The sequence below is a fragment of the Lissotriton helveticus genome, chromosome 6 (assembly GCF_964261635.1).
Source record: "Lissotriton helveticus chromosome 6, aLisHel1.1, whole genome shotgun sequence".
Lineage (NCBI taxonomy): Eukaryota > Metazoa > Chordata > Amphibia > Caudata > Salamandridae > Lissotriton > Lissotriton helveticus.
Window position 1 is genome coordinate 423,282,335 of NC_136067.1, and position 14,685 is coordinate 423,297,019.

The 14,685-nt window shown below is 49.8% G+C and overlaps 1 protein-coding gene across 10 annotated transcripts in view; it reads right to left on the reverse strand.

Moving 5' to 3' along the window:
* DCDC2C (doublecortin domain containing 2C) overlaps nt 1-14,685 on the reverse strand; it is a 5,988,712-nt gene that overhangs the window by 5,940,531 nt on the left and 33,496 nt on the right. Inside the window, exon 1 of one of the 10 annotated variants that reach the window (XM_078647859.1) lies at nt 11,066-11,152. The exons of the other annotated variants lie outside the window; for them this stretch is intronic. The gene's annotated coding sequence lies outside the window, so the exon portion shown is untranslated. Of the gene's footprint in view, nt 1-11,065; nt 11,153-14,685 lie in introns of those variants that run through there. 10 annotated transcript variants of the gene reach the window in all.

Below are 14,685 nucleotides of genomic sequence, written 5' to 3' on the forward strand. Positions count from 1 at the left end.
ACCAAGTAAGTGGCCTTACCCTTCTTTTCCAACACTTCAAATGGGCCTGTCCAACGATCTTGAAGGGCACTTAGCTCTCCAGGTTCCATCACCCACACTTTCTGGCCAGGCTCCAACTCCACCGGGTGAGAATTGTGGTCGTACCATTTCTTCATTACTGCCTGGCTGGCCTCCAAGTTGTCAGAAGCTTGCTTCCACAACTTTGCCATTTGGCTCCGAAAGGCCAGCATGTAGCTCACCACATCCTGAGGAGGTTTTCTGGGAGACTTTTTTCATCCATCCTTCACCAGGCTGAGAGGTCCAAGCACAGGGTGCCCGTACAACAGTTCAAAAGGGCTGAAGCCCACTCCCTTCTGCGGCACTTATCGGTAGGAAAACAGCAAGCAGGGCAGGAGGACGTCCCATTTTCTCCGTAGGCTCTCAGGCAGACTTCTTATCATGCCCTTCAGGGTCTTATTGAACCTCTCTACCAGTCCATTCGACTGGGGGTGATAAGGAGTGGTGAACCGGTAAGTCACTCCACACTCCTTCCACATCGCCCGCATGTAAGCTGACATAAAGTTGGTCCCCCTGTCGGACACAACTTCCTTGGGGAATCCCACTCGGGTAAAGATCCCCATCAGGGCCCTAGCCACCACAGGTGCAGTGAAAGTCCTCAGAGGAATGGCCTCTGGATACCGTGTGGCATGATCCACCAGAACCAGGATAAACCTGTGACCAGCTGTTGTTGGTGGATCCAATGGCCCTACAATGTCGATGCCCACCTTTTCAAAGGGGGTGCTAACGACTGGAAGTGGTTCCAGGGGAGCTTTCAGCTTTACCCCTGTTTTCCCACTGGCCTGGCAGGATACACATGTCCGACAGTAAGTGTTGGACGCCACTTTCATCTGAGGCCAGTAAAAGTGGAGGACAAGCCGAGCAAAGGTCTTGTCCTGGCCTAAGTGTCCTGCCAAGGGTATTGCATGAGCCAATTCCAGCAGAAAGGCTCGGTATTGCTGCGGGACTACCAAGGCCCTTGATGAGCCAGGTAAGGGTACCTTGGGTTCACTGTAGAGGAGTCCATCCTCCCCGTAAATATGGTGGTGTCCCGTAGCATCACCTGCTGCCTGGGCTTCAGCCTGACGCCTCAGTCCCTCAAGGGTAGGGCACTCCCTCTGCCCCTTACAGAATTCCTCTCTGGTAGGTCCTCCCTCCACATGCCACTCAACAGGGATGGGTAAATCCTCCAGAGAGTCTACCTCCCCCTCCACGGACTCCTGGTCCACCACCACAGGTGGCCGATCTGTCACATGGGGCGTGGAAGCCGAAGCAGGCTCTTCCTGTCTCCGGGTCTGTCCCTTTTTGGCAGCGGGTTGGGCCATTGTTCCAGGCTCCAACCCAGGCGAACTCCCTCTTCGGGTAGTCGCAGACCGTGTGCTCACACAGGCCCAGTCAGGTGTACCCAGCATCGCAGAGTGCGTCCGATATTCCACCTCTCTCCAAGTGTTGTGCTCCATATCATTTCCCAGCAGACAATCAACTGGCACGGCAGGGCTTACGGCAACTCGAAGTGAACCTGCAACCCCTTCCCACTCAAAGGGGAACCTCAGCCACTGGATAGTGGCCCATTCTGCCGTCAGCCATCGCGGCGGGGTGGAGTACATGGGGAACCACCTGCTCTGGAGACACCAGTTGACTTCTCACCATAGTCATACTGGCTCCTGTATCTCTCAGAGCCTCCCCTCTCTGGCCATTGATGGTGACCCATTGCCCATACTTTGCAGTATTTGGGGGCACCTGGATCTTAGGAACCATCTCCCGTTCTCCCAGGAACACTAAGGTGACACCCGCCCACTCACCCCCCTTATCTAAGGGCAACTCCTCCCCGAGCGCTACACTAGCTACTCCCGGTGGTTTTCCTCCGGTGGGAGGGGGTGGTCTCTTTGGGCATCTGACATCTCCCTTATAATGTCCAACACCACCACACTCAAAACAGTGGAGAACCTTTGGCTGCTGGCTTTGGCCAGGATTAGGGTTTCTGGACGGGTTTGCCTTAGGGGTGAAATCTGTTCCCTTTCCTTGGAAATTGTTTTGGGGACCTTTAGAGAACTCCCTCTTTTTATCTCCCCCCTCCTTCTTCTGGGGGGCGCCCTGTCCGGCCTTTTAGGAATCCCCTCCAGTCCCCTTTGAGGACACCCGGGTACTTGCCCAGATGTCCGCCTCCTCTGCAAGCTTCCGGGGATTGGTCAGCTTGCTGTCCACCAGGTGTTGGCGCAGCTCGGGAAAACATTTCTCAAGGAGGTGCTCTTTCAAAAATAGATCATACAACCCCTCATAATCCTTCACCTCGATGCCCTTGACCCAGCCCTCCAATGCCTTATGTGCGTAATCAAGGAAGTCCACCCAGTTCTGGGTGCTTAACTTGTGGCTCCCCCTGAACTTCTGGCGATACCTTTCTGGGGTAAGCCCAAACTTCCTTACTAATGCTAGCTTCATGGTGGGGTAGTTGGTTTGCTCCCCTGGTTCCAGGGCCAGCAAAGTGTCCCGACCAGTAGGAGGCATGTACTTATACAAACCACCCCCCCAGTGCTTCTCCTGCACCCCATGGGCTCTTAAGGAGACCTCATAGGCAGCCAACCACTTGGCTATGTCATCTCCCTGACTAAAGCTAGCAATAAGGTCTTTTGGCAAATAGGGTCTGGACTCCCTAGCTGTTTCTTTGGATTCGCTGCCACCATCTATTACAGGAGAGGGCCCCCGTTGCAGGGCCTGGAGTTCCAACTCTTTCAACCTGAACTCGTGAGCCATCCTCCGCTCCTCTTTCTCCTGCTCCAGCTTAGCCAACTCCCATCTCAATTGCCTTTTTTCCCTCCTGTCAGTAAGCTCGGCTTCAGATAAGCTTCCCCCAGAGGCGCTACTGCCCTTCCTGGAGTAGGACACTGGTCCTGGGAGTAGGTTTTCCCCCTCAGAGTGGAATAATCCCTCTATCTCCACAACCGTGTCCCGGTCTGCCCCTTCATCCTCCTCCTTCCCTTCTTTGTGTGCCTCCACCCAAGCCCTGAGACTGGTCTGGAGTTCCCCCTTCTTGGCACCATGCTTAAAAAATACCCCCATTTTCTGGCAGAAATCTTTCAGCTGAGCCACAGAATAGTTATCTAGGTTTTCTAGTGCAAACTCCATTTTACAACAGGAAATACCAAGTTATACACACCAGGAAATTAGAGTTGCAAGGGCAACCTAAAGCCACCTCCACCCCACCACCAGGAACAAATTTGGAAAAACAAAAGGACAAATTAGGAGGGCCGCTAGGAGAAAACTCCTGGTGTAGTCTAGTGAATTACGCTCAATTACTACTGAGTAGCTGCAACCACAGTCAGGATCCCACCGCTAGACACCAACTTGTTGGAACCTGGGATGTCACGTCACCTAGGGTAGCCTGGCCTAGGGTAAGACACATTCACTAAAGGCACAGATGTGAAGGTTGCAGACCACCCAGCAGTAAATCAACGCAATAACACACAAAAATGACGCTACACCAATGTATGGGAAAATAAGAGCTGGTTTATAAAAATACTTTCTGTTCTCCTATTCTTAGTATTCACAATTTAGTATTATACATTCCGTCAGGAGAATTAATATTACTCTTATGTCTTTGGAATAATCACAGCTCAGTACATACAGTTAACATGAAATCAGTAGCCATACCTTCAGAAATGCTAACTTATATCATTAATCAACATCCATAGTACATTTAATTAGACTCCAGGATTGATTAGATTTGACTTCAATGAGGTGCCCTAAACTTTTCTCCCACCGCACCTCTAACCTCCCATCAGGTACACAGTTGCTGAGAGGTTTCACATATACCAGAATTCTACATTGACACCAGCAGCCTCAATGAGGAACTTGAACCTTTACTTAAACAACAGGCACCATCAGCGCTCTCTTTGCAGTTTGTTTCCTCAGGCTACTCCCCACCCCTTGTATCACAGTTGAGGAAGAATGACCAGAGCTTAAGTTACTTCTTTGTCAGCTCTAGTACCACTTTCCCCCTTCTCTGTCAGAACTCTTAAGGACCCCTCCCCTCTGCTTCTCGAGTAGAGGAGGTCAATTCCTAGGGCTCAGTCTTCCCTCCTTTCCCACGCTCTCCTTACTGTAACGTGGAGACGATGCTTCCCAGGTCTCCACATGTCGCTGTTAATCTGAAGCTCCACAGAAGTCCCAGCTGCCGAGTCCGCTACTTCCCGCCCAGCCAGCTGCTCACTCGGTGCTGGCGCGGGGAAAAGCGGGGATACCAATTCCCTTAATTAACGGACGATACCGCTGCCGGTTCCACAGCTTCAGGCCACACAATCACGGGCAGGCACCGCCGAGGCTGATCTGCGTAGGAAAGCGCCGCTTACGCTTCTATTTCTCAGCCGGCTCCGCCTCACAGAGCCCGGCGGCTCAACGGGGCATGCGCGAGGGAGCAGTGTCTCCACTCTGGAGATCGCGCTCTCGCGTTGGCGCCTCCCCTCGCTCTCCTCACACTCCGGGACCGGGGTAAGCACTACAGGGCTGCTTTTGTGACAAGCGATGCCTCGCTACCTTTCTCCCCTACTCACATTACCAGCGACCACAGCGCTGATCTTGCGCTGCTCACCAGGCGCTGGCTCGGGGGTAACCCTGCTCAGGTTCACTCTGCGTCCGCCCCTCCAAAGGTTGGCCCCTCTCCACAGACAGAAACAGCCACAGCGAGTAAGTGATGAAACTCCGGGGGATTCTGTTGCTAGGGGAAAGTCACGGCAACCAGGGGCAGAATTCAGTTGACAACTGCACAAGGGGCCACAAAGATTAACCCTTCTTCTTCTAAGCACTGCTCAATAAAAGTCTCTCTACTGGGAAGAGGACTGCGCTCCGCAGCACCGCAGTCTCCTTCTCCTCTTCAAACCCCTGTATTTCTAGACTAGGGGGTGGTCAGGCGCCCAGGGTCTCCAGCCATCTAAATCAGCAGGGTCAGGTCAGGTAACCCAAGGGAGGAAGGGTGGTGAATCAATAGGACAACCCTCTGACTATCCTACCCCCACCTTCAGCTACAGCCTGTCCTCTAGCTGACTCTCTCCAGTAAGGCAAAATGGCTGCCCAGCATTCCGCCTTTTATAGGCTGACCCTCAGAGGTCCAGAAGGGACCAGAAGGTTCTGGAACGCCCTATTCTACTCTATGGGACAGGTTCTAGGTTTGGCAGTTAGTACAGTTGGTAGCCACCATTTTGTGACTCCAACTATATTCCTGTCAGAAAAGGCCTGTAGGCCTGAGGTGAAAAGCTATGAGGGTGAAAGAACACCTATCCCCTAGACCAACACCTTGAAAAATCTAGTGGACACAAAAATTAATAAGGGCACGAGGGGCAAAAAGGGGACAAAATAAATAATAACTTGGAGGGACTACGCAAAAGTCCAGACAGGTCTAACAGTGGGCTAATAGAGTGTGCGCCTCACATTGCACACACTGTGACATGAGTTAACACTATTGGTCTCGTTCACTCTCCCTCGCCTTATTTTTCTCTCACGGGCCCAGGTTTCACTCTCTCTTTCCAGCTATTTTTCGGAACATGTGTCTGTTTAACTACATTTTGAAATAACTGCTTGGCTCGTGAGGATCGTGAGTGCTGCCTGGAGCCACGTGCTGCAAGCGCATCGACCCGGTCTCTCCCCCGCCCCAAAGCCCCCTCGTAAGATGTTTCTTGCACCTCATTACTTGCAGTTTCACTGTTTGACTTGTATTGTTCAAACGACATCAGTCCGATCAGAGGACGCTTGGCACCCGCCCCTTTTGCACATTACGTGTTGCGTGTTCGGAGGAACACATAGTCTGCTTTCTTCCAGGAGGCTACAAAAAAAATGTTTCCAACTAGAGCTCTAACGTCATTTGTGATAATTGTGTGTATTTACGAGCTACGACGGAATTGGTGGAATTTATTTTATTGCATTAAAAATCGGGCAATTTCCCCTAACACTCACCTGGCACAGAATGTCCTTTCTGTGGCCTGCACAGGAGGCATGCAGAATATGCAAGAGACACCCTAGCATGGAGTATCATAGTGAAATGTACTCCTTTCAGTCTTGGAACCCACAAACCTTAGTTCTATTCTGGTTTTAGCAGGTGCAATTCTGCTCTAAAATGACTCTCTCCCTGGTGCTCAGACTGTGTGCGTCATAAAAAAAAATGAAAAATATAAAAATTAACTGTACATGAGTGCACAACCCAGTAATACCCCACTGACTACTGGTCCTTGCACCGTTTTCACTGACTCCATGCACACAATTCGGTTCTTGCTAAAGCACCTCAACGTAGGGTGCTCCTGCTGTTATATAAATGTTCTCCAATCCCCCCTGTTGCCCCAGGGAGTTAGACTATATCAACTACTAAACATGCAATAAAGATGCCAAGGACTCCACACTTCCTTGCACTAATACAGGCTCACATGCAGTCTATTGCTCACATTCTCCCTCTCCCCTTCTCCTTTTCCAGCAGGTGCATCAACCCTTCAAACTAGCATACTGGCTTTGGAGCCTGAGACAGGCACATTACAAACAGATCACTGAAGAAAACACTGACCCTGTTGATCTAACCCACTGGGGTCGGAGCAGGGGAACTGCAGGTGTCTATTTACCTTGTATGTGATAGCAGGTTCAAAATCCCACCAAATTACCATACTCATATCGATCTATGGCACGTAGGTTACAATCCAATCACTGCAGCAGACTCTCGACCTCCTTAGTTGTCCTCCTATCGTAAATGGAGGCTGTAATCAGAAAGTGTCACAGTTTGCCTTTGATGCGATCAGATTTTCTCAAGCTATCTTTAGGCACAGAGCCCTGAATGCTTGGGTACCTTAGAGGTACATTAAGAATGTTTCGACTGTTGTCCTCCCCCCTATTGCTTGCTGCCCCTGAACCTTAAAATCATGAATGACTTCACCAATGATGACAGAATTTTACCTGCGCAGGCCCCTACTCAAGGGACATGTAATTCTATAAACACCTTCTTCGTCGAAAAAATCGTGAATATCAAGAATAGCATCCCCCTTCCCACTTCCGCCAGCTCATCGGACCCTACCCTTTTCAATCCACTCTCATTTACACACTTCCCCGCCATCAGCCCGAGCATCCTCTCAGAGCTCTTAACCCACATAAAATCGGGCTCTCCAAACGACTGCTGTCCTCCCCCCGTCCTCAGGGACATCTTCTCAACCCTACATCACAGCATCCTCCCTTTTCTGAACGAACCCCTTGGCCAGGGCTTTGTTCCTAGTACCTTAAAGGAGGCTATACTGGTTCCTCTACTGAAGAAACCTGGGGCGGACCCCACTAACCTTTCTAACTACCGCCCCATCTCCCTTTTGCCTTATTTGGCAAAGATTCTGGAGGCCCATGTAACTAGTTCATCGAAAGCTCCAGTTTCCTCGAACCCAACAAAGCAGGCTTTAGACCTGCACATTCTACAGAGACCGTCATCTTAGCAGTATTAGATACTCTGAGGGGAAACGCCGACAAGGGGGCTCCACAGGCTTTGGTGCTCTTGGATCTTTCAGCCGCGTTCGACACGGTGGACCACAACATCTTGCTTCAAAGTGTCGGACAAGCTGGCATCCAGGGCCCTGCCTTCGAGTGGATTAAGTAATTCCTTTCAGGTAGATCACAAACGGTCCGACTGGGTCCCTACAGGGCCACCAAGACACCTACAGTATGCGGAGTACCCGAGGGATCCTCTCTCTCACCATTACTATTTAATTTGTATCTCCGGCCGTTGATCCACTCACTAAAAAATTGGAAGATCACGGTTTTCAACTACGCGGATGATCTTCAGATCATCTTCCCTCTGGATTCCCCTAACGCCGTGACAGAATTCCAAGCAGTGATGCTCCACATTCAGCAGTGGATGAATCATAATCAGCTTAAACTTAATGCTGGGAAAACTGAACTCATTTTGCCAGGAAACAGTGTGGCATACTGGGGTCCACACTTCTGGCCATCTGTACTAGGCCCCCCTCCCACACCTTCAGGCTCGGTGAAGAGCCTAGGGGTGGTTTTCGACTCCGACCTCTCCCTTAAAGGACATGTAGGGGCAGTGATCTCCTCTAGCATGTTTCAGCTGCGTAAAATTAGAAAGATTTCTCACCTGTTATCGCATGCGGCCCTTGTGCAAGTGGTGATCTCCCTGGTGCTATCTCAACTTGACTTCTCCAACTCCCTTTACCTCGGTTTACCTCAGTCCTTGCTTCACCGCCTCCAAATCGTTCAAAACCAGGCGACAAGACTAATATACAAAACCCCCAGATGGAAATCGGCCAGGCCCCTGTTGCGTAAACTACATTGGTTACCCATTGAAAAAAGAGCTGCTTTCAAGACAGGCTGCCTAATTTTTAAAACACTCCATTGCAATAGCCCTGAATTCATGAAGGGACTCATTGTAAAGCACTGCCCGACCCGCAATCTCCGCTCAGCCTACCTCCACTTACTCGTCACCCCCACCATCAAACAGAAGAAATTAGGCGGTCGCAGGTACACATACTTGGCACCCAGGCTTTGGAAATCCCTCTCCTTGGCGATTAAGACCAGTAACAATTTACTGAGATTTAGAAAGGGCCTAAAGACCTGGTTATTTTCTCAGCCCTGTTAACCTGCTTTGCCGCGCCTTCTTCATACATACCTAGCGCCAGGAAACTTATGGTGTCAGTGCGCTTTACAAATTCATATTAACATAACATAACATAACATAACCTCATGCCCAGCCCAAAATCCCTCTCGATGCTTGCACTGCCCCATCCACATTATTTTTTATTCTGACTACAGAAATGATTTTCAGGGGATCTCAGGGTCATAACCCAACATTGTCACTGGTTCAGTGTCACTACTATGTGGCATCAAAGCCTCCAGGACAGGTCCCTGCAGATAAAGAGCTGTTTCATTGCCCCTTTTACCTGCGGTGACCAGAAACTCCTTCAGCAGAGACACTGTGTACATGCAACTCACAGCCTCCACCTCTACTCCAAGTAATCAATGTCTGGCCCGGCTCTTTTGACAGTTTGTCTCTGGTGGAGTTCAGTGTCCTGCAAAATGAATGCTTGTGGCTAGCATCAGAACTCTGCAGCAAAACCTGCACAGTCACTGTTGCATAGGGATGCATGTGCAGTCTGCACATGTGGAGGCCAGTGCCTAGTGAGGAAAATGAAATTTTGCCTGACCAAGATGCCCCCTACGTGTACCCTATGTTACATATGTGTGCATGTCACCCATGCATATTTCTCTCAGTGGCCTGAATCACAAGGCCTCTGCAATCACGTCCTGTATTAAGGTGCCTGTCATCAAGTTTCCCAAACATTAAGCTAACATGAAGGCCCATGTATTTGCATTGTGCACTTTTAAATAAAATATCGTAATGAACCACTTTCTGAATAAGGGTTTTTCATGACTCCTGACACACTGAAAGCTGCAATTACGTATCTCTGACCTCGCATGCTTCTAGCTCAGCCGAAAGAAATCCAGCAAGGGCTGCCAAGACAGTATATTTTGTTTAATAGTTATCTGCATGCCCGGTGAAAAAGGTAAACAGAACCCGTCTGCTGAGATAGGGCCCAGCTTTTCTGTCTCTGGTTAAATGAAATCACAGTGCTTGCATCCATAGAAAGCTCACAGCCCCAGGCAATGAACGAAGAAATATATGCTTTTTCTGATTCCTAGTGACGAGCAACCTTTACTTCAGATAATACATCCCCGACTCTAGATATCTCTAAGATATCAGATAGTACAAGACGTGCTGGTCGCCTTGACACTAAAGGCTTCTCTACTAGACTTAAAGTCAGCTCTCCTCCCAGTTACACGTCAATTGCACGTCATGACCAAGTTGCACACAAGTAGGGCAAAGTTCCAGTTGGTCATGCAAACTCATCCTCTGTGTACCACCCACCTATGACACCTACCTATCACCTACCTATGACTCATAAAGTGTACACCCACATGTACGCCCACATGCTCTTATCTGTTTCTTTCTCTGCTCTGCGTTCCTTCCTACGCCCTATGTACAAGACAAAATGTATATATGTTATTCATTGTTATTAAATGTTAGAAGACCCTTCCTGAACCTCAGTGGTGATGGAACAGATTCTCCCTTAACTCGAGTTATTGGAATAAAGCCCTTTTAACTTGGACACCACGGACTCTCTGCCTCTCATTTGATACATGCTAATTGTTAATGCCTAGAAATTATGCCAGGGTAATTATTTTATTTACCACACTAGGACGGTCTGTCAGAGATTCCTGCCTTCTCTGCTCTGCTAAATGTTAATGGGTTGGTCAGTGAATGAACTAATAGAGGTTTTATAATATTTGGATAGGGGAGTTAGCCTAACGGCTGGGGCGGTCGACCTCGAATCTGGGGAACTGGGTTTGAGTCTCGGCAATGACGCTGAACATTCTGTGGTTCTGGGCAAATCACTTAATCTCCCCGTGCCTAACCAAAATTAATGTGTCCTCATGTAATGCAACTGGTGCTATGTAAAGCTCTCTGATACCCGTTTCGGGTCAAGTTCACGCTATATATAACTCTGTAAAATAAATAAAATAAACAAAATCCCACTGATTAACATAACTTTAATTTCAACTAAAGCTGTCCATTATTATACATGTAGTTACCTGAAGGTGAAAGACCACAAAAAGTTTGAAAATATTTGGGGGGTTTCTAGCCACTACTTTGACCCTGCCCCAGACTCTCTAACCCTGCTTCCTCAGTTTCGTGTATCATATGCTTTATTTTATGCACTTTAGCCAATGAGAGACAGCTCGCAGGCTGTGCCTGCTACCACTGCTGCACTCACACTGCCCTCTGAATACAGTATTCAGTACTTGCTGCCATGGGGTTTGGAGAGCAGGGCAGGAGAAGGGGTAGGCGGAGGGCCTCCTGTCAGACTCCAGACTGAGTGAAGGGAGCAAAGAGTCCCTTATTTTAAAGAGAGTGGGGCTCTCAGTGTTTCCAACTCTACTGTGACTGAGCCTAGGCATCCTTGCTAGGTGTGACATGACATTTTGAGTGGTTGCAGTTACTCACTAGCCCCCGTCTCAATGATGCTCAGCTCTGCACTTCTGGATTTACTGTCTTTTCAACGTAACACTCCTTCCCTTCGCTGTGACACTATTTAAAAAAAAAAAAACTTTATTCGTGAATGTATATTTCCAGCACAACATATATTTACCATAAGCATGTCATACATCACGGTTTTAATTTTTCTCCAAACCTACAATTAAAGTTCAGAGCTGTAACCGTTTGTATTTAAGACTCAGTGTCGCTTCCAATAACAGTAGTCTCAGTAAACTTCATAGATTGTCCCCGCCCACCCCATACCCTCCCCAACTAACCCACCCCCACCCATCCAACTTGGGTGCTTAAGTCCTCCTATCTACTCGGTCTGCGCTTCCCAGCGCTGTTCTTTCTCTACCAGGATTTGCAATGAAACGTTCTCCAACCAACCCCCACACATCTCAGTGCCTTTCTCGTGCTGACATAGTTCCTCCAGGCCTCAGTACGCTCAAGTGTCCTGGGACTGGGGCTGGTCAATATCTTCCAATGCTAGGAGCATAGTCTCCCTCCCAATCCAGTGCCATCAGGATTTTCCGCCTCCCCCCTTCCTCTAAGGGTGGCACTCTCTGCTCTACCCAATTTCACTACTTCTGTTCGCCATGTCTCCACCCTAGGCGCTCTCGGGGATTTCCATTGCATTGTGATTTTCCTGATCGCTAGGAGTAGGGCCAAGTCTACAAATCTCAGTTTGGGCTTCAACGTCTTAGGGCGAGGCCTGGCTCCAACCAGGTAATACAATGCACTGTCCTTTACCTGAATCTGAGTTACCTCTCGTAGCGTCTGGCACACCTCACTCCAATACCCTCGCAATCTCGGGCATGACCAAAGCATATTTAGGAAGTCCGCCTCGTCCGTTCCACATCGTGGGCATTGGTGGGAGGCATTGGGGAACATCTTGTGTATTCTCTTCGGGTGAGGTATGCCCTATGGAGGATCATGGCCTGAATGTATTTAAATTTCGCATTTCTGGAGACCCTCCTTGGGTGTTCTAGAGCCACCCGCCAGGTCGTGTCCGTGAGTTCCTCCCCAGTGTCTCGGGACCAGAGCTCTCTTAGGGTGTCGAGGGATATTGCGGCCTGGGCCCTGATTCCGGTATACAGCCACCGTACCAAATGTCCACCGATCCCCATGTAGTGCATTAGATGTACTAGTTTGTGCTGCTTTGGGCGGTTGCGTTGAGGCGCCCAAGTTGCGGGGGTGTGGGAAGAGGAAGTGGGTGCACTGGAGGAGGAGGACTGGAGGGAGGCCCTGGCTGCTCCACGGGTGGGTGGCTATAGCTATGCGCCTCCGCCTCATCCAATTTAAATACCTCCACCGAGTTTACTTTACCTGGGTTCGGCTGTGGCAGGCGGGTCTGGTTGCCTCCCCGTAGTGCCTCCGGTGCGGCCGGGAGGAGGGCACATTCTTGCACACCGTGTGACATTGTACCACGTATGATCGATTTTGGAGGGGGGTATTTTCATGCTTATCGGAGGTCTTGGGGTGGACACTCCAACGCACACCACGGTTCACCTTATTGAATGTGAAGGAGGGGATTGGGGGCAATACCTACAAACGTCATCTTCTGCTGCTGGGCCTCACCCTGGCGAAACGGGATAAAGCGGTGGAAAAACGGCTTTGACTTCTGTATGGGGTTGGAACGGCCCATTTTTGTGGCCCGGGGTTGTCCACATAAGCACTACAAAATATGGAAGCAGTGGGCGGACTACAGGGGGTTGTGGCTAGATCCTCCGATTGCTGCAGACGATCTCCCAGGGGATTGAGGACAGGGGCTGGTCGGTCAGGTCTGGCACAAGTTGGTGGGGGGGGATTTGGAGGTGTGTGTGTGCTAGGGCGCCGGCCCCAGCAGCTGTTTTTATGTTTGCATTAATGCTTTTCCTTTTCAGCTGTCCCGTACTCGCATATGAACTGGACTCAGTGGACTCGGGGGGAGGCGAGGGGGGAAGGTTGAAGGGGGAGGGGGAAGTTGGGGCAGGTGGGGCTTAAATCCTACTGGCCAGCTTAGGTCAAATATTTTGGTTGTTTGGTTGCTCAGAAAAATGTCAATTGCTCTTCTGTGCTTATAACATTGCTACTGCAGTGGCTTCTGGGGTACAGAGCCCTGCGACTTATGTGCAAATTGGCAATAAAATGTGTTTAAAAAAAAAATGCAGTTTCTCGTCAATGATGACTCCTAGGTTTTTCACCTTCCTCACGGGGGTTGGAAGAGTCCCCATATCTTCTGGCCACCACCCTGGGGTCCAGAAATTGGGATAGTTTCCAAATAGGATGACCTCGGTCATTCCTGAATTCAGTTTTGTGACATCCAGCTCCAGATTGCCACCATGCAATCATGGAACCTGATATCAATTCCTGTTGCTGCCGCAGAGCCACCACAATTTTAGTGTTGTCTGCATACGATGTCAGGCTGAATCCAAATGAACTAATCAGAGTCGCCAGGAAGGAAACACATACGTTAAAAAGAGTTGGGCTAAGGAAGGACCCTTGAGGCACTTCACACGGCAATGAGAATGGAAACACAAAAACCCATGGATGTAAAATGCAGGCAATGTCTTATGGTGAAACCAGCACTTCAAGAGGATGTTCCAAATAATTTATTGCACATAAAGTACCTTTGGACTGCCGACCTAAGAAGTCATAAGCAGACCTCTCTGCCAAAGGTTCAGGTGAGCGCTAGGGAACAGGGGAAAAAGTGCGGGTAACGCGTGCACTTGGGCAATGGCCAAGGGGCCGGTATCAGAGTTCCAGCTGGGGGCTGCTTTTTTGGGCAGCCTGGGGGCCGATTTGGGGAGTGTCTGTGTTGTTCCGATGCCACCAGCGCCCATCTTCTGGGGAAGATGGGCGTCCATTACCTCCCTTTTATCAACGGGCAGAGGTGTCACTCCCTTTTCTCTCTCTGGGCCGGCCCATTAATGTATGCATATTGGGGGGAGGGGTGGCCTGAGCAAAAGTGGCCTCACTTGTGTTAAGGTGTGTTTACCAATGTGAACTAATCCGTGCTTTTTAGGTTTTGCCTTAGCCATGCGTACGAAGTACGCATGCGCTAGCAAAACCTCTTGATTTCTATCTGGGGTGATGACCCGCCTCTGCCTATCATTGGCTAGCTCCATAAATGGAGGCTAGCCATTGGGAGGCAGAGGCTGTCAATCGCGTTTTCTCTCGAAAACGCGATTCGGGGGCGTTTCTGGTGCTTTTTTTAAGCCCTGCCCCTTTGTCCCGGGCCGCGCTGCGATTGGCTGCCGGCCCGGGACACCCCCGTGACGTCATTCCCGGGCCGCGCTGTGATTGGCTGCAGGCCGGGACACCCCCGTGACGTCAGCCAATCACAGCGCGGCCCGGGACCTGACTTGTTTTCTTAGTTGCTGCCTTTCCGCTAAATGACTGGCAGCTGATGGTGCAAATCACAAACATCATGAGACTGGTGATAAAACACTAGTATAAATGCATTCGTTTTCAAACAAACAGTAGGATTTTCACATTTTTTTGAAATCAGAGACGTGGCTACTTTTGATGTGGCGGCACCGGTACACAGAGGCGTGCTTGGTTGGCACGGTACTGTCTGAAACGAGTGTCATTTTGGGACTACGCGA